General features: G+C 40.4%; 1 protein-coding gene across 1 annotated transcript in view; it reads left to right on the top strand.

Moving 5' to 3' along the window:
- The first annotated feature begins 1,188 nt into the window (after nucleotides 1-1,188).
- Nucleotides 1,189-22,050, top strand: part of fndc3ba (fibronectin type III domain containing 3Ba) — a 532,014-nt gene continuing 511,152 nt past the window's right edge. Inside the window, exon 1 of the mRNA XM_028794708.2 lies at nucleotides 1,189-1,337. The gene's annotated coding sequence lies outside the window, so the exon portion shown is untranslated. The remainder of the gene's footprint in view (nucleotides 1,338-22,050) is intronic.

Genomic DNA, 22,050 nt, shown 5'->3' with positions numbered 1-22,050 from the left:
TTTTTAACTTCCACAGTCCCCGTATGGCCACTTTCATCTTGTTCTGTATGAGCCACCACAAGTACTAAAACATTTTATAAATATAACCTCTGAAGGAACTGAAAGAAGTAATTATTTAGACAACACAGAGAGTATCAATCACTTCTTTTCTGTAACTACACTTTGATTTCTCTTTTATTTTAGGACCGTAGGTCTGCATCTTTCATTGGTATAAAAAAAAGATCGGTAATGTAACTATCATATCTGCAGTAACAGTAAAAACGCTCACTTTGTTGAACCCAAATATAGAGATACAGTTAATTTATCTATCCAGTGCTACATCTGGAAGTATCAGCCTATCTTTACAACAATGAATGCAAAGCAGGAATTAGCCTTGGATCAGGCACAAGGTCATCACAGTGTCCATTCAGTTTCACATGTGTAGAGCCAGTTTCGAATAAATTGCCAATTTTCCTAATGTGTGTCTTTGGAGTGTGAAAGGTAGAATACCCAGAGAAACACCACCCCAGCACTGAGAGAACATGCATACACCACACTGATCAGATTTAGGCCCAGTCTCCAATTCGGTATGATTAATTCATGTGATGCTCATTTCCATGGCATACAAAATGACAATAGGATGGTGTGACTAAAATAAATGAGCATACTTTTTGTTAATACCTAGAATAATGACATAATATTTAGGGTCCTGCCAAGTTTTCTTTTGTCATGGCATTGTTCATCAAATTCACTTTGACATTTCAGGTCATCTATATTTTATACAACACCTGTCAAACCAAACTCTTTACATAACAAACACCATTACAGCTCAAAGGACTGACATAATAAATGCACTCGCAGACCTTGTACAGGATACGCTGCGTGGAAACTCCAAAGGGCTAGAAGAGCTCCCAGGCAAAGATGAGCTGTCTCTACGTATGAAATTTCAGTTTGTACAAACACCTCGCCAAATGTTGTATGGAGACTGCCACGTGTTCGTAGTCGGCATACATAATAAGAAAGCTTCTAAAAGTGCAGCTGTTTCTCGCTTTCTCTGTTTCATCGAACACTACTGTATGTGTTTTTTCACACATAGGTGAAATAGGTATGCGCCCGCGGGCTTGTACTGTGTTTCTGATCAGACCGCGAGTGAGTGCGTCTGTGCGCGTTTCTACGGTGACTTACGGTACTGTGGGCGGGGTTAGTTCCCATGTGCGTTCAGACATCATTGACATGGCGGAATCTTTCTCTAAACCCTCCTGATAGTAGGCAAGCAGACTGGGATTTGCCAAAATCTTAACGCTGGAGAAAAAAAGTGGCGATCTGTCGGTCACGGAAGTCTGGTTTATTGCAGTAAGGTATGAAAAAACGCCGTTTCTTTCTGTTCGATTCCACGTGCGCTTTTATATTTAGAAAAGAGGCTTGTGAAAGAGAAAGGTTTAAACTAAAAAAAAAGTTGTTGGAATTTTTCCTTGTGTATAGTAGGAGACGCCGGTAGACTGAAGAGAACCGAAAAGCACCATTCGGGGTAAATGGAAATCGAAACTTAGATCGCAGCTCAAAATGAATGCATAATATTAGGATTTTGTTTTACTTAGAGCCACCCGATCGTTTTGAAAACAGAAAGAAAAATAAAAATAAATAAATAATAGCGATCGCCTTTGGTGATCGCAGACACTTTGGCAGCAAGTCAGAATGTACTTAATTTATTTATTTATTCTTTTGAAGCCAGAAAGTTAAGTGCGCAAGAGTTTTGTAACCATCTTTCCCGTTAATTCCCTCCTACTTATTTTTTATCATTGCTTTGTTTTTGGTCTGTACTAATGGTTTCTGAGGTGCATTTGCAAATCTGTTTTTTTTTTCCGGATTTTTTTTTACGGAGATAAGATACGGAATATTATTTGGAAATGTGCAGACAGCTACTGCAAGAAACGGTGCTAATAATGCTGTCAGTGGAGTCTTCCATAAGCTGGGGTGAAACTTTTAAGTGTAAGGGGTAGTTGTTAAAGTCGCCGAATAAACAAAGGCTGCTGTTTTATTACTAAAAAATGTGGGAGAGCTGGCAGGGAGGATTTTAACCCCCCTTTTTTTTATTTCTCCACTCCATGCATAGCTGTGCTCAGCGGCTGCAAGAATAACTCCATCATAGCCTAGTATTCCAGAGAGCCTGTGTCAGGTTACAGGCGAAATGAACCAAGTTTTTGTTGTCTGTGAGAAGCCCGAGATTGATCGCAGGCAAAGTAGGGCACGTCGTACTTTTAAAAGTAAGAGCCAGCAAGAATCTGTTTCTTCACCACCCCCTCCGGAATGTATAACTTTTTGAGTTAACATTTTGATTTACTTTTCCGATCGCGCCCAGTTGGGTGCCCTTCGGTCACTTAACAACAACTATTTCGCAGTTGATTGTTGCTTCCATGCCACTTTATATATGGAGAAGCTATATAAATATTATTTAATGCAGTCGATTTTTCGCATTTGCGTTGTTGCAGATGTTGTTCACTCCAGAGTAGAGATAAACGCTCTTTCAGGAATCCATCGCCTCTAGGTGTCTGTAAGACACACAAAAATGTCTGGATCCAGGGGGCACATTGGAGAAAAAAGAAAAAAAAAAAAACTAAGCGAGGACGTGGAGGCTGCGAATTGGAACCGGACATTGGCATTTCATGTTTTTTTTTAAAAAGGGGAAAAACACAATGGGAATGACTTTCGTTCTACGTAAGCATTATTACATATAAAAAATATGCAAGAAAAAAGTGCAAAAGGAAACTCGAGTAGACTGCTTAAAGTTAGTGATGATCCCGACTTCGATTTCTTAGTTTGTTTTTTTAATTTATTAATAAAGGCTATATTCACAGACGTAATGATTTCAGCAGTAGTGCAGTTTCGATTTTGTACGATACGAATTCGATTCATCAGGAGGATGGGATTACCCTTTAAACTGCGCAATTATTCTCACGTTTGAAACTTAATGACCATTTCTGTCTTCCTGTTTTTTTGCCACCTATACTCAATCACCCCTCCATATAAGTTAGTCCAGCGCCGGACCATCCGCAGTTACACGGTGTCAAACTTTAAGTCGTCTTGGAACGATTCTCATGGCACTTTTAAATCTCCGGGATAAGTTCGCTTCTTTACTGAGCGCTTGCTGACATGAACGCGATGTGTGAGCGGGATGATCAATTAGGATGACTTGGAAGTTGTCATCATGTTATTGGATTTGTATCGTCTGCAATATGTTTGATTTCTAGAAGAAATACTGTGGATTGACCAATAATCAGGGAATGAAGGCATTTCTTTACAATGAGGTCTTGTTTTTGTTTTATTTATACTCGCTAGTGGTTATGAAGTTGAATTGATGTGTTGGGCTTTCATAGAAGAATCATGACAATCAGGAATATGACAGAGTACCTAAGCTTTGGCGAGCGTATTCGTGGTCAAAAGAGTGAGGGGCAGCCTTGATGAGTTTTCCGATCTCCCACACTGTACTACAACCTGTGCAGAAGCTTTAAACACGGCAGTTGTTTTGGGGCGTAGGTTAGAGGAAGAGGGGGCACTGCACAAAGTAAGCTAAGTGATGGAGCGCTCACTGGTGAAATAGTTGTTTGAGTGCAGATTACAGTGAAAAATGAAGCAAAGCCGAACACCTTTATCTCATCAGTTACGTAGGCAACGGGCGATAAGGATAAGACAAGGGTGGCGCAGCGGGTAGTGCCCGACGCCACACCGCTCCATGGTCATTGGCTCGGTGTTGAGTGTGGGCATGTGCTGATTTAATGGGCGGGCGCCCTCTCTAGAACTGTTTCCTGCCTTCTGTCAGTATGCTGCGATAGGCTCCTGCAACCTGGAATTGCATCTTGCAGCTTTTACAATATTATTTATAGATGAGACAAAGAAGACGGAGAGAAGAATATATTCGTTTCAGGCGATGAAACTCTACTGAAGAAATATTCCCCTTTAAACCTCTTTCAGACTTTACGAAACATGTGAAGCCTGTCTTTACTCAGTTAAAAAAACTTTACAGTTGTGTTTTTAATGATTGGCAAAAGCAGGTTGACTTCAGTGCCAAAGGGAATGAAAACTCAGTTTGTGGTGATTCCTTTTTTTATTCCTTCATTATTTGAATGTGGCTGGTCAAGTACAAAGCGGCAGGGTGCTGGAGCCAATCCAGGTGGTATCAGACACAAGGTAGGAGCCAACGTTAGACAGACAGAGAGAGAGAGAGAGAGAGAGAGAGAGAGAGAGGGGTTGTACTTTGAAGTCTACACTTAAGTCAGATATACACACCGGGTCAGCTTAGGGTGGTCAGTCAACTTGTATTACACAGGAGTTAAGCAACATGCCTGCTTAATCCAGTTAATGGCCGAAGGGAGTGGAGCTTATCTTGGCAACAGTGGCTGCTAGTCAGTCCACCACATGGCCACCCAGAAACTGCCCAGAGAAAGTCCAGTCAAACAACAGGAGAATGTATGCCTTCTACACAGGGTAAGAATTTGAGCCACGACCTCTGGATCTGAACGCTGTGCCAGTGAGAGACCCTGACACTTCATGAAGTATCAAATCAGTTAGTTAATGCAGACTATAAGATGCTACACACTCTGGTATTTTTACTTTTAGTTATTTAGTTCAATTATTTTGATAACTAAGGAAAGAAAAATGGTTCATTGTTATCTGGGAGGATTCAGAAGTGTACCATACATGAGGACTGCTTGATCTCTGCAGAGGCCTGATCTGTAACTTGTTTGCAATTCTTATTTCCCTTTTCAAATGTTACTTCTGTATATTTTCTGTACAGTAAGCAGGACTGTTGGTCTTCTCAATTAAGTCAGCATTTTATCCTTAACTGATTTCTTTGGAATTCGTATTTCTTGGCACACTCACCTTGGTTGCTAAATACATTTAATCTTTAGTGTTTTTTTTGTAACCCAGTAGTCAATGTAGGTGGCACAGTGGTTAATGCTTTTTACCTTTGTAGCTCCAGAGTGTCTGCATGGAGTTTACACATTCGCCCCATATTTGTGTGTTTTATTTTTATTATTATTTTTTTAACCTACATCTGAAACACACTTACAGAGTTAACTGGTAACTCAGATTTGGCCAGTGTGAGTAAGCGTGTCTTGTGATGGATTGCCATCCCATTCAGGATTGGCTATGTGCTTGAATTTTCTGGGATTTGCTCAGGCTTCCTGTAATTCTGAAATAAAATTTAGAAGAGTTGAATGAATATGCATAGACATTAGGGTTCTTTTACAAAGCTAAATTGATTCAGCCGTATACGATTCACCAAAATCACAAATATAGTCAGATGTTAGATTAGTTTAGATAAACCTTATTAAATACATAGGGAAATTCAGATGCACACAGCAGCAAAAACATACAGAAACAAGGATGCAGGCTTGCATGACAGGTAATTCAATCAATCAATCAATCGGTCAGTTATTAAGTAAATAAAAATAAACGTAACAACTACATTGGTCATTCATAACAGTTAAAAACAGAGTGGGCCTTAAAGCTCATGTGGACACTTGTGATCACCTTTCTGGGTTAGTTGAGCACCAGCTACATTTCAGATGAACAGCAGAAGAATGGCGTGTCTCGCTGTCCATGCCATTGTTGCCCGAGTTCTGTGAGATACGGATACAGAAGATGACTGATGCCTTTACACGCCATTTAATGTTAGCATGTGTACTAAATATGAGTGACAGAAATTAAAGAGTCTGTCTCATGTGACGTGCCTCCAGTTAATTGTAGTGTTTTGTTACTTTGTAATTTCAGGACATATCTCGCTGTTTTGAATGCAGGCAATGAAAGCTCTTTCTCTGACAGATTGGCTGTTTCTTTGTGTGCAGATTATTATGAGGGCTGTTTTGGATTTGTGTGCTGGGTCCAGTCTCTGTACAGCATGGAGTATTTGTGTCTGGAGGTTGTGCTCCCCTTCCATTTACTGGCACTAATAGACTTTTTCCACTGCAGAGAAAGATGATTTATGGATGCCAAACCACACTCGGTATAGCTGGAAAAACAGGAGAGCAATGATGTCTGTGCTATTTGTAAGTCACTTTGGATAAATAAACACATGGATGTGCCACATCAGTTTTACTTCTCCTCTGTTATTCTTTTTAATGTGTATATCACATGTTAACATACTTTAAAATGTTCGGAGCACGCCAGATGAGTGGTGGGAATTGAACCTGCAGCTGTTCACAGTCCACTTCCTTAGTGACCCGGTCACTTTGCCTTGCATTTCCTTATTAAATCTGTTATTGCTTGGTGTCACTTTTTCCCCCTGTTTTTAAATCTAACATCCTTTGTAAATTATTAAAATACAATTTATGGGCGGCATGGTGGTGCAGTAATTAGTACTTCTACCTGATGGACCTGTCTTACTGGGTTCAAATCCAGGGGCTGGTGATTGGTATCTAAGTGTGTACATTTTCCGGTACAATTTCCCTCCCAAAGCTCTGTTTTTTATTTATTTTTTTCTTCCTTCTGCATCCATAACCAAGTATATGTTAGGGAACTGGCATTTCCAAATTGTGCTTTTGCTCACAAGTGGGCCTTAGGTGGTCTGCTTTGCTGCCTTGTACCTAGTTGGGTTAGTATGGAGGCTTCTTCTTGAGTGTGCTAGAATTGTGTTACATTTTTTTTCTCAAAAAAACACGTAAAAGGCGTTGCATTTTTTGGCTTGAAAAATGACATTTTTATTAAATCTCATCTTTCTACTGTAAAATGTGCAAAACTAAACTAAAACTAAAAATGCAAAGTAAGACGTGTAGTAAGTATAATAATGATACAAATGATAATCTATCTATATATAATCTTCATTTGGATCTTGATCTTTGTTTGTCCGCGAATGAATTAGAAGAAGACGCACTAGACGGCAGTAGAGAGACAGCTAAAACATAGGCATTGCATTAAAAATCTCCTCCAGGCTTATACTACTGAAGACTGTAGTACTCCAGTCACACCTCAAAACACAGACATTCAAACTAAACAAATTGTTGTGCTTTAAATTAACTAATCTTTATATATAATCTTCATTTGGATCTTGATCTTTGTTTGTCCGCGAATTCCACACATGCATAGACCACCTTCCAGTTTAGTACGTTGTTGTTACTCACGGATGTCAACAATATGCCGGAATAACGAAAGGGGTGGTGGACAGTGTTACGCTGGTTAGCTCCTGAGGCCTGGTTACAGAATGAGATTGCTGAAGATAAAAGGTACGTGCCTACGTAACATATGAATGAAAGAAACACAGTGGGTAAAATGAATGACAACGTACCAGCACGTTCCGGAAATTATTATTGTTACGTTGTAGCCGGCGAGTGCTGCGCATCTCACAGTTGTACCGTGGCTTGCTCACATGTCAGTGAAATGATCTCTATTTATGCTTTAAAGAGCCTGGATACCTATGTGTCCCCCTTTTATAACCATTGCTCCGTGTATATTGCCTTACTCTTTGGATTGCCACAAAGCAACCTGCGAAATTGGAGAAAGGTTGAGAAGAGATCGTGAGAGGAAACGACAGCGTCGTGAAAACGAGACGGACTGTGAACAGAGAGAAGCACAAATGCTCCTCCACCACCACATAATTACTATTCGGACAGTGATTCCGAGTAGGCCATTCCTATCGAATCAATGTCCAAGGGTTTTCTTTTGTAATTTTGTTTCCCTTATAAAAAATCATAATGCTGTGCGACGAAGGACCCAGTTCACAACTGGCAGCCGCGTTTAAACAGGGAGCCCTTCACAGACAACTTCAACACGCGCAACGTAGTTGGGCGCACATGGCTAGTACAGTAATAATAATAATATGAATAGCACACTGCACATGTGCAAGTGACGCAAGTGTCATTTTTGGATTTCCCAGAATCACTTTCGGTTTCACTGTCTGTTTCAATTTCACTGCCTGAAGACAGATTCATTTCTTATAAGATGCCATTATAAGACTAGGAGAAGATGCGTCTACACCTTTGCCTGGGTAACATTCGGGCCTGATGGTAACGCTTGGCACTAATGCTATTGGCACTTTTACAGCCCGAGTGAACCGCTTGTCTTACATGAGACGCGTCTATGCTGTTGCCCAAGTGACACTCGGGACTACCACTTTTAGCACTTTTTTTTACAGCCCAAGTAACGCTCAGCTGTAACGCTAAGGAGGTTAAGCAGGTTAATTTCAGGGTTGATCATTTTATGAATTTGACCCCTCTTAATACTTGCGAGTTGCTGAAGCTTATTCTGGCAGGATCAGAAGCAAGGCTGGAACCAGCACTAACTCAGGTGCAAATGCATAGTCATCCATTCCTGCTAAATCCATTTTTCCATGACACAAAAAATAAAACGAGTATCTGAATTAAATAAGAAAAAAAAGCAACACTCCGTCAGTTGTTACAGCAGACTGGTCTTTTATAGTTGTTACACCACAAATGTTTCTGACGTCCTGGAATTAGTTTCAGAGATTTGTAGGTCTGGGATGAGTTAGCATAAAGGTTTCAGTTTGTTTTGGATTCATTCATTGTGCTGTGGTTAAGTTTTAAATTTTACCTGTCTGTTCCTCCAGGTAATTGTACTTCTTTAAAAAAAAAAACAAACAAAAAAACAAAAAACATGGCTCTGTAGGCGTGAGGACATATGCACTGAAGCTCCATCTGAAGGGGTTTCTTGGCTTACCTTGTTTTTTAGTTGCTTGCAACCCTGACTGGATTAAGTAGGCTCAAAAATGGATGGAATGAAAGGTTCTTATTGACTTTATTACTTTTTCTTCCCGTTGTTCATGATCAGATGCAGAGTTGGTGGGACAGCCTTGTAACTCCAGAGACCTCCAGTAGGCTTGATTTGCCAGCCTGACTAGTGTGTATGGATGCACGCTCGATGTCTGGGTTGGTTTCCGCTCAAATCATGAAGATAATGTAGGTTAGCTTTATCATAGGTGGTATACTCACACCTTACGAGACAAAATGGACCACAGCGCCAGATATTCCAGTATATGTGATTAGTTCCTCTATAATAATATCCCATCAATGTGAATTCATGTGAAGGGAAAGCTTCTTGAAAATGTGAGGGTTTGTAAGAATGCTTGATGCAGTCTGACTGGCATCTGATATGTACTTTAAGTACTTTGGCACTGTAATCCGTTATTATGCAATTTTGCATATACTGTACACATACTGGGTGCATTTCATCATCTTCCCAAGTGTTTTCCATGCCACAGTAACAATGAGCATACAGCGCTGTGCTTACTGTATGATTTTATGAGCTGTCCTTAAATCTTAAATTATGTGGTTAAAAACTGAAAGCCCTGAGCGAGTAATTTATGTAAGCACAGCACAGTGAAGCAGAAGTTTGCGCTGCCTTCTCATAGCTCCAGGGACCTTGGTTCAAATTCTTTCCATGCTGATTCCTTCCTGTGTACAATTTTTATGCCCTCCGATTGTCCATGTGTGTTTTATTTTTAATAAGGCTGTACTACCATTTATCAAAATAAATTCAACTCCTCCGTGACAATGGCGGATGCTGCTGGAGTCCATGAGATCTTAACTGTCGGATGATTCCTTGACTTTTCATTTAGTTTTTCATGCGCATGAAGGGTCTCGATCTGTGCAATGGAGATGCCTGACTTTGCAGTGCTGATGTTTTTGGTTGCTGTGAAGGAAAGAAAGTAGCAGATTAAGCCGAGCTTGAGTTTCACATGGCCTCCAGTTTTTTTTTTTTGTTTTGTTCTTCTTTCGCATTCCAGTGGGGCAGTCTTGCATGGTCCCGCGCTATCCCAGGACGAGCTCCATGCTTCCTGGATGTGTTTAATAATGCAGAAACTCTGGAAGACAGAAATACAAAGTGTTGTAATTCCTCATTATTCATTAGAGGACCGATCTGTCACGTACTGCTCTGGGATGTCATTTTTTTTTTTGATTGAAGGATTGGTTGATTTGCTTTTCTTTTTTTTTCCTGACTGGGTTTGTTTTTATAGATGGTGAGGCATTGACTGCTTCTGGATCAAACAGACTTAGCCATTCTAGCAGCGTTCCCTTGCATGTTATAGCTTCTGTCTGAAGTGATCTAGTGAAATCCAATGCTGTGTGGAGTTCACATGTTCTCTTCATGTCTCTGTCCAGTTTCCCCCCACACATCCTGAAAGACATACAGTATGTGTTCAGTTAATGGTAATCCCCTAAATTGGTGAGCAGCCGTACCACCAATTCCAGGTTTTCACCCATTGCTGCCAGAAGAGGCACCATCCTCTCTTGACCCTGTCTTGGATTAAATGGGTTAGAAGTTTGCCCGGGGTCATGTGTACAGAGAACAGTGAAATGTTTACTTGCATGTGCCAATACCTCGACTTGATGTTATTTTGTAGGATTTCGGTGGCTAGGATTGGTGAGCATCGTTGGGCTGAAATGGCCAGTTGTAATGCAACAAGTTGCCGCTGTCTGACTTTGTGATCAGTGAATATATCTACCTTAGCTTGAAACGTCAGTCTCCCTATATTTTTATAGTTACCATGCCTCATCATATAAGGAGCTATATGGAAAGAAATATGCTTGGAGAAAGAAGTTTCTTCTTTCATAGATCAAGTCCTAAAGTAAGAACCCTTTCGACCGAGTTTGTAAGTAGATGGGAAACAGTTGCATATGATGGATGCAGCAGGTATAATTGTGGCCTCATGGCACCTGGATCTCTGTGCGAGTGCCCACAAATGGCTTTTGCAAGTTCTTCTCTTTTCACCAGACACTCCAGCTTCCTCCATTTCTCTAGAGATGTGATGTTTGCTTTATAAGTATTGTGTGAGCTGTGGTGTGCTCCATGTCCGGATTTATGAAGGACAGAATTAGTTGGTTAAGGAAATGATTGAGTGGAGGGAGAGTGCTCTAGTAGCATGGTGGGTTAGAGGAGACATGCTCACCGAAGACCAATCACTGGCACACTGATCCAAAAAATAACTTTTTATTTAAGTCGTCTTCTGCCTGCTGCCTCAGATGCCTCCTGATCACAGTCCTTTTGGACTTTGGTTGTTTTCCGTATCTCAAGTATGGCTTTCCTTTCCAGGTCCCATGGATTTGTGTCGGGTGGATTGGTGGCTTTGAGTCAGTCCTGTAGTCCTGGGTGATTTTTAAAAATTAAATTGTTTAATATGACATTTTAAAATAATATTCAAATGTAAAAATCACAATAGTTGTTTTTTTCCTCCAAATGGTACAGTTAAACAGCTGAGCAACACTTTAGTTTAAGCAACTGGTTACGTGTGCAGTCAAAACATATTGAAACAATCTGGGTGAAAATCTCCACGAAGCTGGGTTCCTCAAGAACTGAGTCCAGACAGGAGGCATGCAGATAGGGTGGGGGGTGGTCACAGACGAGCTGCAAATCAGAAACTGAGATCCTGAGGGGTGGGGATTGTGGGTGAAAGCGGGGCACCTTGGGGAACTGTCACACTTTTCAGTTTGGATGGTGACAGTGCCACGAGTTAGGCTTTTGATGGTAAATTTGTCGGCCATGCCAAAGATGAACAGAGCCTGCAGGATAGCAACACATAAAATTCCCATGGACGGCCGTAACTTCAAAACACATGAGACGGAAAGTGCAAGTCACCTAAGTGACACTGTCTCCCATGGGAGGGTTGTAAATAGTTACCGATTGCATTATTGTTTATTTGGATGTTTTTGTAAACCTGTTTGATTTCTGCACAACAAACTGTCAGTGTGGTTTTGTTCCTCATTTCCAGGAAATGGCATTATAATAAGAATATGATGAGCAGTGTGTCTTGTAAGAATGAGCTTGTTCTAATGAAGCTCTGTAATGCTAATTCGGTTGTCTGAATTTGGTTCAGATACGAAGGATCGGATGTCAAACAAGCTGAAATAAAATGCAAAGTTTCCAAAAAGACTAGCAATTAAAACCAGCAGCACATCCAGCACTTCAAACAGAAGGTGTGAGGAAGCACAGGATGAAGCCCGTCCCCATCCAACAGCTCCTTCTTTGTCCTGCTTTAGCATGAAGTGTGTTACTTACTGATTACGGTAAGAGTGGAGTGTGCCTTGTCTGAGGCTGAGCGGAGAATATGCCAGAGCCAGAGCCGAAGCCATCCATCACTCTTTGATAGGGAGAACGACTATCAGTCTGCAATGGAGGGCTATCAGAGTGCACTTGGAGGAAGAGACTCCTCTACAAGGTGGCTCATGATGGAGAGGGATGAAGCTGGCTGATGTACTCTGAAACCTAAACTGTTTTGCTTAAAGAAAACCTTTTTTTTCCATTGGTGGGAGTTGAATTGAATTTAGTTTTGTTAAGTTTGACTTGATTGTATGGAACATTACATGCTTTTAATAAATTCAATAAAACATGAAAGAAAAAGAAGAAGACCTTTTATTAGTTGAAAGCAAGTTCCATGTTAAAATAGTTAAATAAATCGACAAGCGTTCAAAAATATGAAAAACAAATCAAGGTTTTATTTTTTATTTTTTTTTTTATTTTTTCCCTATGGTCCAGAGAGAGAGAGGGAATGCATGTGTTGTGCCTGTGCCTGTGTAGGCCCTGGTTCTCCGCTGCCCTGAATTTAGGTTAGGGAGTTGATGGATGTTTTGGAAGTCTCCTGGTCTCTCTCTCTCTCTCTCTCTTTCTGATAGACTGTTCTTGATTTTTGGCTCATATGTTAAACTGAATTTTTGTTGTTTTATGTGGTATATGAACTACACTCCCTCGCTGTTATGACATGGGGCTTTTAAACAAAATTGTCTTCCCCATTCCTGGTAGCACGCAGTCAATTGCCTCAATTCTGCTTTCAGTCTTCCTTTGAACCACACAAAGGTTCCGCAGGAGACAAGTGACTTCTTACAGCTCACATCGTAAAATGCAGCATCTTTACTGCCGGCAGCTCATTGTGTTAAGTTTTATAAGTCATTTTGACCTTTGTTATAAAGCCTGGGAGGGAATACCGTTCATTTGATGGGTGGTTCTGGAGGAGGAGGAGGAGGAGGAGGAGGAGGAGAAGGGCAGATCAGGCTTTGTACATTTTTCTTCCAGTAAGAAGAGAAGGATAGAATTAGCCATTGCCAGAAAGGCTAATGTTTAGATTGTGCAATGGGACTGGGCACTGCAGAAATTATAGGAATCTGAGTCCCTTCTGTTTACATGAGCTGTTGATGATAGCGTGGGAGACATCATGACATGGGCAACTCTGCCTGCATTAAATAACCTGTTCAAAGCTTGGAGTAGCCATTTACTGAAAGCTTTTGTTTGCAGCCACTTTGTGGCGTCTTGTCTGCCGTATATCTTGCCGCCTGGTTGATTACCAGGTGACTCTGCTGTCCATTCATCAGTATTTATATTTTCTGTTTACTAAATGGCAGCTGTTTGTCATGTTAAAGCACATGAAAAACAAAGTAGAGCTGTACCATTCAAGGACACTGGCATACTTTTTTTAATATGTAGTGCCTTTCTATAGTAAGCCTTGTCTCAACACATTAACTTAATATTTTCAAAACTGTTAAATTGAATTCATGGTGGGGTGCTGGAGCCTATCCTGTCAGCACTGGGCAGAAAGCAAGAAAAAGACCTCAGAAGTCATACCAGTCCATTGCAGGTCCCACTCACACTCACACAGGGACAATTTGGGCTTGCCAGCACATATCTCATGCTCACTGTCGTTCGGGAATATATTTATTATTTAAAATTTGGTGCCCTGGCCATTCTCGATTACTATTTCAGGGTCAGACAGCCAGATAGTGATGTGTGTTGAACTTGTAGCCTCTTAGCTTAGCTGGTAGACTTCTGCTGTAAAAAAAAAAAAAAAAAATACAAGTGGAGCTATAAAAGTCGTTTAGTTATTTACTTTGATATGTGTGCTAGACTCCTTTTGGTCAGATTGATTGGTTGTTTTTGCAAGTGGCAGCTTTATCTTTATTCCGAGTTATCTCTTTGTGTGTTAATTATAAAAGGCATCACATGCTTTTAATTCCAGGTTGTTTACAAAACTTAGGAGAGGTCGACATCTTGGCTTAAGACCTGCTGACAAGTGCTAAATTATACTGAGTCTTGGGAAGATGCAGCTAAAGTTCATAGCAGGAGGCCAATTCATCCAAGTGTCTTGTTTGGTTAGCTGGTTTGCAAAGAGATCCAAGGAGTCAGTCCAGATGTTCCTGGAAAGCCAGTACAGAATCTGATTTACTGACATGACAGGTTAGGTGGGTTGTATGGTGCTGCAGTGTATGGTGTGATGGGCTCACAGCTCCACGCTCCACTTGCACAGGAGCCAGTTAACTTGATATATAGTGTGTTTACATGCATAGAGAAAACTGGGATAAGGTGAGTAAACTGGTTAAGGCAGACACCTGGTTTTCTAAAAACCTCCAATTACGCGAGGAACACTTTTGGAGTTCTTCTTTGGCAAAACGCTCAGATGTCATTAAACTAAGCCAGAAAGAGTTACACATGATCATCGTCCATTGTGAATGTGAAAACAGTCTCAAAGCTTGTGATTATTTTCTTCTGTTTTAATAAATACATTTAGTCCTTCATGTGGTGTGGAGTAAGTCACATCCAGCACTTTTTTGCATCCTCGACATGAGCCACTGATGTTTCCCAGCATGAACACTGGCTGCTGCGTTACCCAATCAACTTATCTATAGCAAATGTCTCTATTAAAATGAAGCTGACACTTTATTTAGAGGATTAGTGTTACTGGATTGCACACAGCACACTCTTTTCTGCTTGGCTCAGCGATTGAGCCCTGCAAAGGTGCTGCTGGGATAATAATAATGCAAGTTTTTTTTTTTTTTAGTTCAATAAACTTAAGTATTTCATTAGGCCACTCATTACTTTAAAACAGTAATTGGACTACATAATACACATTCCTTTTAATGCGTTACCCCAACACAAGATTGTGCTCTTGTACGTTCAACTCATCATCATAAATTTGGCAATTTCTGAAATATTGAGATAGAATATTTCAGCCAGAAGAAAGCATAATGTAATTGCATCAGGAACTTCACCTTGTGGGCTACCTTCTACCTGTGGCTTGTGCAAGCGTGTGCGAAATGAACATATGTGCATGTAAAAAGAGTGCAACAGACATGCACAGACTACTAAATGACTAACTGTAACCTGGCCACATAACTCTGCTGCTCATGGAGAACTCTACCTGTATTAACCTGGATTCCTTTACAGGACTAAGAGTTTATATGGCATTTTAGACACCAGGTTTTGGTGAATAACTGGGCTATTAAAGGGCATGTAAACACAGTGACAGAAATTAATTGGTATTTTAAGATATTTAGTGTTTTGAGTAAGTGATCACTGAAGTATATGGCTGGATCCAATGTAATTCACATCCACATCACCACATCTACCCACATCACCTGTCTAAATAAAAAAAAAACTGCATTTAGAAGTGCTTTTCTGTTTGTCGTTTAATCTCCTTGGTAATCCATAAAATAAAACTGTAGCATAGGTTAGACCCAGCCATTCCTTAGCTGCTGAAGCACATCCTCTGTCAGTGGTGCAGAAAAATCCAGAGCTTAGATTGTGGGGTTTTCATGATGGCCATCACTAAACAGTTGAAAGTGTAATTCTATTCTGCTTCAGTCTCATTCTGGGGCACAGGTTGCTACAGTAAACCCATTGTGGAGTGTTCAAAAAACAGGATTGCCACCTATTGGAGGTAACACAGTTAACAGCTCATGGATATTGTTGTGGAACGTAACTTGAATATAGGTTTGAAATGATAATTGATGTTGGGGTAACGCATTGATGCTGAAACAAAATATGGATTGTGACAAGAAGATAAGAATCTCTACTTCAAAACCAGCAATCAGGTAGCCATGATTTGACATGCTTTAAAACCCAAGTCCTGTGAGATACCATATACCATATTGCTCTTTTGTTGCCTTCTAATTGATCAAAATTATTCATTATCATTGTAGCAACATGCATAAGCTATTCCAAGGATTTCTTGTCTTCTTGCACTCTTACAGCAGTTGATAAACAATGTGGAATGGAATAGAATAGGAGCAATATGGGCACTCTGTAGTTTAGGGCAGGGCTACACAGTCCTTCTGGGGTCCACACTCCAAAACTTCCTGGGATGGCTACTTACTCCTCTCCCTCTGGTTTGTTCACAGGAGAACAGTGTCTGTTTTTCTCTCTCTTTCTCTCTTAGGGACATCACTTTTGGCCTGGGTTAACGGTAGTCACCCTGGTGCTTGAGCACAGCAGTGACTAAACCTTTTCGTTCTGTCCAGTTTCAAAAAGCCATTGGTGTTGGCAAAGTGTGGCATGTAATTGGATGGCTGGATTCTATTTCAGTTTGTTATGTGACATTCTTTCCCGTGTACTTTAACTTTACACAGAAAATTCACACCGTAGGCTTAGATTAGGATCCGTCAATCCTCATCCTTATTTTGTACTCATTTTTACGTAACTTTTGGAGCTGTTTTTTTTATGACAGATGCGTGAAATGTCATATTTGCAGGTTGTCTATTTGGATATTTGCTACCTGAGCATTTGAACGTCCGTACTAATTTGCTTCTGTTTAGAGAAAAGAATGTACTAAAATTGTGTAATCTCAATGAGTCTAAGGTAAACAAGAAGAAAAGGAGAGTGGATAAAATCTTCATTTAGAAGATGAAATTCTTGCTGCAACATGTGAAAGCCTTTTGATAAACTTTTTTGTTATTACTTATTAATGTTCAGATTTGGCCTCTGGATCGTTACTGTATTTTTTAACTGATTTTTAAATTGAGGATATGCTGCTGTCATCTGACCTGAATTTCAGCTTGTCATAGTTAGCTTTTGGGCAAGCTGGGAACTTGAGAGATGTCATATCACACAAAGGATCCAAAGGCTACCTTACGTCCACGACATCTGCGAATGTAAGAGACTTTGAGGAACGTGATGTGTGATACATGAAATATTCATCTACTCTAATGGTAGCACTGTGATCACTACCGCCAAAGGAGCTCTCTTACACCGTATCAGAGGAACAGCTCATCTGAGAATGGCAAGGATGAGCACCCAAAGCCGGGGTAAACGTAAGGTGGAAAAAATTCAAACCTGGCCAGTTTCAATCATTTTCTATGTTGAAGGAGCTCCTTGATCACTTTTTATGTTGAAAGAGCCATTACATTGCATGGCAAGTTGAGATTTTGTTACATTTTGGGTATTGTTGACTGGTGTGAGCTGAATCAACTGCAGATCAGCACCAGTAAAACTAAAGAACTGGTAGTTGATTTAAGAAGATTGCGATCTCCAGCCACTCCCCTGTCTATTAGGGGTGTGGAGGTGGAGATCGTTGAGGAGTACAAGTATCTAGGGGTGCATATGAGCAATAAGCTAGACTGGTCCAGGAACTCACTGACCATATACAAGAAGGGTTAAAGTAGGCTGTATTTCCTATGCAAGCTGAGATCTTTTAGTGTCAGCAACACTATGCTGCAGATGTTCTGTAACAGCATGGTGGCCAGTGCCATTTTCTTCGCTGTGGCATCAGGAGACTAAACAAACTAATTCAGAAGGCTGCCTCTGTGGTAGGTGAGAAACTGGACAGCTTGGAAACTGTGGCAGATCACAGAATGTTGTCTAGGCTTCAGTCTATTATTGAAAATGCTAATCACCCACTTCATAGTGTTGTGGTTGGACAGAGGAGCGTTTTCAGTAGTAGACTGACTAGCATCAAGTGCTTAACTGAACGTCACAGGAAATCCTTCCTCCCCACAGCAATCAGACTCTATAACTCCTTTTCCGGTCACTCACCCACACTTTAAGCTATTACCCTTTTTCTTTATTGGATATCCAGGTACATTTTTTCAAGTACTTGAAATGTGCAACATACTATCTGTTCTTGTGCAATAAATTGTCTGCTCTTCATATGAGAATAATCTTATTTGTTCTCAAAATGTGCAATATTAACTTAAGGTGCAACACACTGTACTTCAGTTTGATACTTACATTTATTATACTTTATTATATTTACATGATTACTTTTATACGTGCTCTTAGTGTAACATGTCCCTCGTCTGTTGTTAAGTTGTAACATAAGTACTTTCCTTCTAGATTAATAAAGTTTTCTGATTCTGATTGTGGACAACTGGTGAACACCTTCTACTTCAGATGCGATTAAATGCTGGACAAGTTACATTTGATACGATCAGACAGAGTGGAAAAAGTAGGAGGGGGTCAGGAGACTTACTGTAGATGAAGCCAGCACATTACAATTAAAGCTGAAATGTGTGATCTAGACTTTGAAATGCAGTCTTCACTTTGTTGCCCACAAGGAGGGGTTTGCATCATCCTGTTGATGCTTATTTTTGACGTCGGCAAAACAAATGATCCACTTCTTTGTGAACACTCTGAAGATGAGTCATTCTTACAACTTTGGATAGAAGAAACTTCTAACAGCACATTCCTTTTGTGGAAACACAAGCTGGACCTGCTGTATTCAAATGTTCATGTCTTTAAATGTAAACTTGTGGTACATTTGGACAGGTCTGACCATCTTGCTACCACCTAGAAGCAGCAGAACATCATTATCCATGCTTTTCTCTTGGGCATCTGTTATGTTTTAATTTACACATGGGTACAAATAAAGTATATCAAATCATAATCACTAAAATGCATGAAGAAATAAGCCCTTCTAGGTATCTGTTGTCTAAATTGCTTTTCTAATTGTCTATCATGGGAGGACAGTGTCTATGATGGCATCACAGTGCACAAGTCATCAACTAACCTTAGACAACATGCCAACCGAGAAACAAAAGATTCTGAAATTATAGCATGAGTGTTATGGAACGTCATTACATTACATAAGAGGACAGTGTAACACTCCAGGACTGGGGTTGCATATCACCATTGTAGACAGTGCAGCACTTTATTATAATGTTGGCTTGGGAGCTTGACATACCATAGCATATAAACCAATTCAGCGTCACAAATAGAATTTCGTGTCAAAAATTGTTCCTCCTGAAGTTAGAATGAGACAGTGGTTGCTACTGCTGCTAAACAGCTTTGAGGACTTTGGTCTGATTCCCAGCCCGGTCGTTGTCAATGCTAAGTTCACACATTCTTCTTGAGGTTATGTGGGTTTCCTCCCACATCTCCCACGATATGCAGGTTGGGTTGACTGATGATATTAAATTGGCCCCGCATGAGTGAGCGAGTGAGTGAATGAGTGAGTGAGTGTGTGTGTGTGTGTCTGTGTGAGTGTGTGCATTCATGAGAGTTTTCCTTATGATGGACTGGCATTCTGTCCAGGGTTTGTTCCTGGCTGACACCTGATACTGCTGAGATTGCCTCCAGCTCTGAGCAACACTTCAAAGGGAAAAAGTGGGTTTAGAGAATTTTGTTTGCTTTTTTTTTTTTTTTTTTTTAGCAGACACTCGGTATCAAACATAACCAACAAATTATCTGTGTGTGAGTTCATATGGAAGGAAGCCATGCAAACATTAAACGATAGGTGCCGAGAGATGCTTATCCATAAGTGCTAGTTAACTATTAAGGCAATCAAATATGTAAATCTTTAAGGTTATTTCACTTGGATGATTTCCCTATAGTTTAAAATGGGAAATGCCTTTAACAGAGCCAGATCTACCAATCAGGGCATTATGGTTATGTGCGCCAAGGGTCCTTGATGACAAAGGGCCCCCAAACCTGGGTCTTGATGAAGTGATCAAATGTCTGTGCTGAAATCACCAAGGGTAGATGCCCCCATGAAATGATTGTGTCTCCACACACTAAAATCACCCAAAGGTACACCATCTCAATCAATCGACACAAAATCAAGAGTGGGAACTACCGCACTGCATGAACTGAGCAGTGTTCTGTTTATTACTTGCTAAAAGTGAGATCACTTCTCTTCTTGTTGGCTGTATTCATTGAATCACCCTGGCACCTGTGGGGTCTTAATCAGGCCTTGCTGCTACAATGGACTGGTGCCCCATGAAGCCAGATTACCTGTTGTGTGCCTAATACTGCTGTAACAACTCAATTTCACTTGAACCCTGAATGGGATTATAGTGTGGCTGTGATAGATGGATTGTGTTCTCAAATTGTGTGTATTGGGGCAGAGGGGTGTATGTGTGTGAGAGGGGGAGTACATGGCTTAGTTGTGTAAAGGGAAGTGTTCTTCAGGTTCTTAATGGCAGATGTTGTGTTAGTGTCTCATGCTTAATGTCTCCCAAAGCAGTGTCACTTGAAACTGAATTGGCACTAATTATTACAAATCAGCAGAGGGAAACCTAGGAATGGTTAGAAATAATCCATCTTGTTTGCATTGTTATGATACTTCTCATCGAGAAGGCAAATGGTCCTCAGACTCCAAGTTTGCTTATTTCACATACTTCTTTTTTTTATATGTTGGCTGGGATATTATTGATCAGTGGAAGTTGTGGACATGGTACAGAGATTAGCATGAATTTAATGTGAAGGACACCTAAATTAGCAATTTTTTGCATATTTAAATTGCTTAAAGAAGTACTCCACCCAAAACATATTTGTATATGTTAATTACATCACGTAGTTTGTAGCAATGGCTGAGACAAATTCGTAATCTCATGTTTTCTTGAAGAACGGTGATAAATTTTTTGATACAATCGGAGTCTATGGTGACTAATGTTGAACAATATGAAAAACGTCCATGAAAAACATCTTGCATTCCTTAGCCACATGTCAGATCATCCAGTCGTATGCTTACATTATCCTAAATATATGCATTTTAACCAAAATATTCACCTTAATAAAAGAATGTGTTTGTCTGGTTGGTATGACTCTATCACTCTGAAAGGTGGAGCATCACAAATATTTTTAGTAATAAGTTCATTGCATTTGTCACTCCAATAGATGGTGAATCACAAAGATTTACATTGCTATTATGAATCCCGTACCAAATGGCATATAACAGAGACATATGCATTGCATTGTACACTACAAATGTTAACACTGATGTCTACTTTGATTACTTGGATTGCAACATGCCTTAGATGGGTTGCACGGCTTGCTGTTAAATAAACCACATCTGATAAAACACTCCCTTGAACAGCAATGCAACATGTTCTGATGTGAATGAGTATTTTTGAATTGTCGAGCAGCCTCCTGCTGTTATATTTATAATTATATCCACAATTGAAGTACCTCAGGATTGTTTAGCAGCAAAGTGTGGAACTACATGGGAGAACTAACCTTCTGTTTGTTGAAGCATTTCGGACATCTTGGAAGTTTGACGTATGTTCTTCTGTTGATAAAATTTTGACTTGCTTTTTTTCAACTTACAGTATATTGTTTAGTTCTACTCAGCCTTCTTTACTTGCTTTTTGTTGTTATTAAGTGAAGTACAATATTAGTGAATGAAATAAGCTGTTACTGGGCTGGACTCCCGAACCAATGAATGAGGTGGGGAGCAGGCCCGGTCTTAGGTATTATGGGGCCCTAGGAGAAAGGGGGGTCCAGGGGCCCCCTGGAAGCTCTGCGAAATGCGTGAAAATTAGACCAAGGAGATGTTTTCTTGTAACGTTACGAGCCATAGAGATCTTGACTCAAACCGCTCCGCTTTTATAGACAGCCACCCACGCGGACACGCCCCCGCTGGCCCACGTGATTTAAACATGCAAGGGGAGGGGCGGGCCGGGGGCCTGGCCACAGTCGATCCGGGGTCCCCCGGACGCCGGGGCCCTAGGCGGTCGCCTACTTCGCCTATGCCTAAGGCCAGGCCTGTGGGGAGATGGGACTTCAGTTCAAAATCTTAGGCAAATCTGAATACATACAATTCTCATTAATGAGAGAGTTTACTTAAAATACATGTTTGGGGCATTGTGAGCATGTGATTGGAATACGTGACATGTGGATTATGCAACACAAGGAATGTTACAATTTTTTTTGTCATGGATTTTTTGATGTTTGCTGTTGTCCAGTGTTGGTCACCTTAGATCCCATTCCGTCAGAAACCTTGTTATGCTTGATCTGCATGAACATGAGATTCAAATTTTTCCTTGGGCATCACCATAGCCCATGTGGAATAAGTAACATATAAAAAAAATATAACAGTTTTGAGTGGAGTATTCCTTTCATGAAATTTTGTCCTATATTTAAATC

The sequence above is a fragment of the Erpetoichthys calabaricus genome, chromosome 2 (genome assembly GCF_900747795.2).
Source record: "Erpetoichthys calabaricus chromosome 2, fErpCal1.3, whole genome shotgun sequence".
Taxonomy (NCBI): Eukaryota; Metazoa; Chordata; class Cladistia; order Polypteriformes; family Polypteridae; genus Erpetoichthys; species Erpetoichthys calabaricus.
Note: the sequence above shows the minus strand (reverse complement) of the source record. Positions and strands in the feature narration are given on the sequence as shown.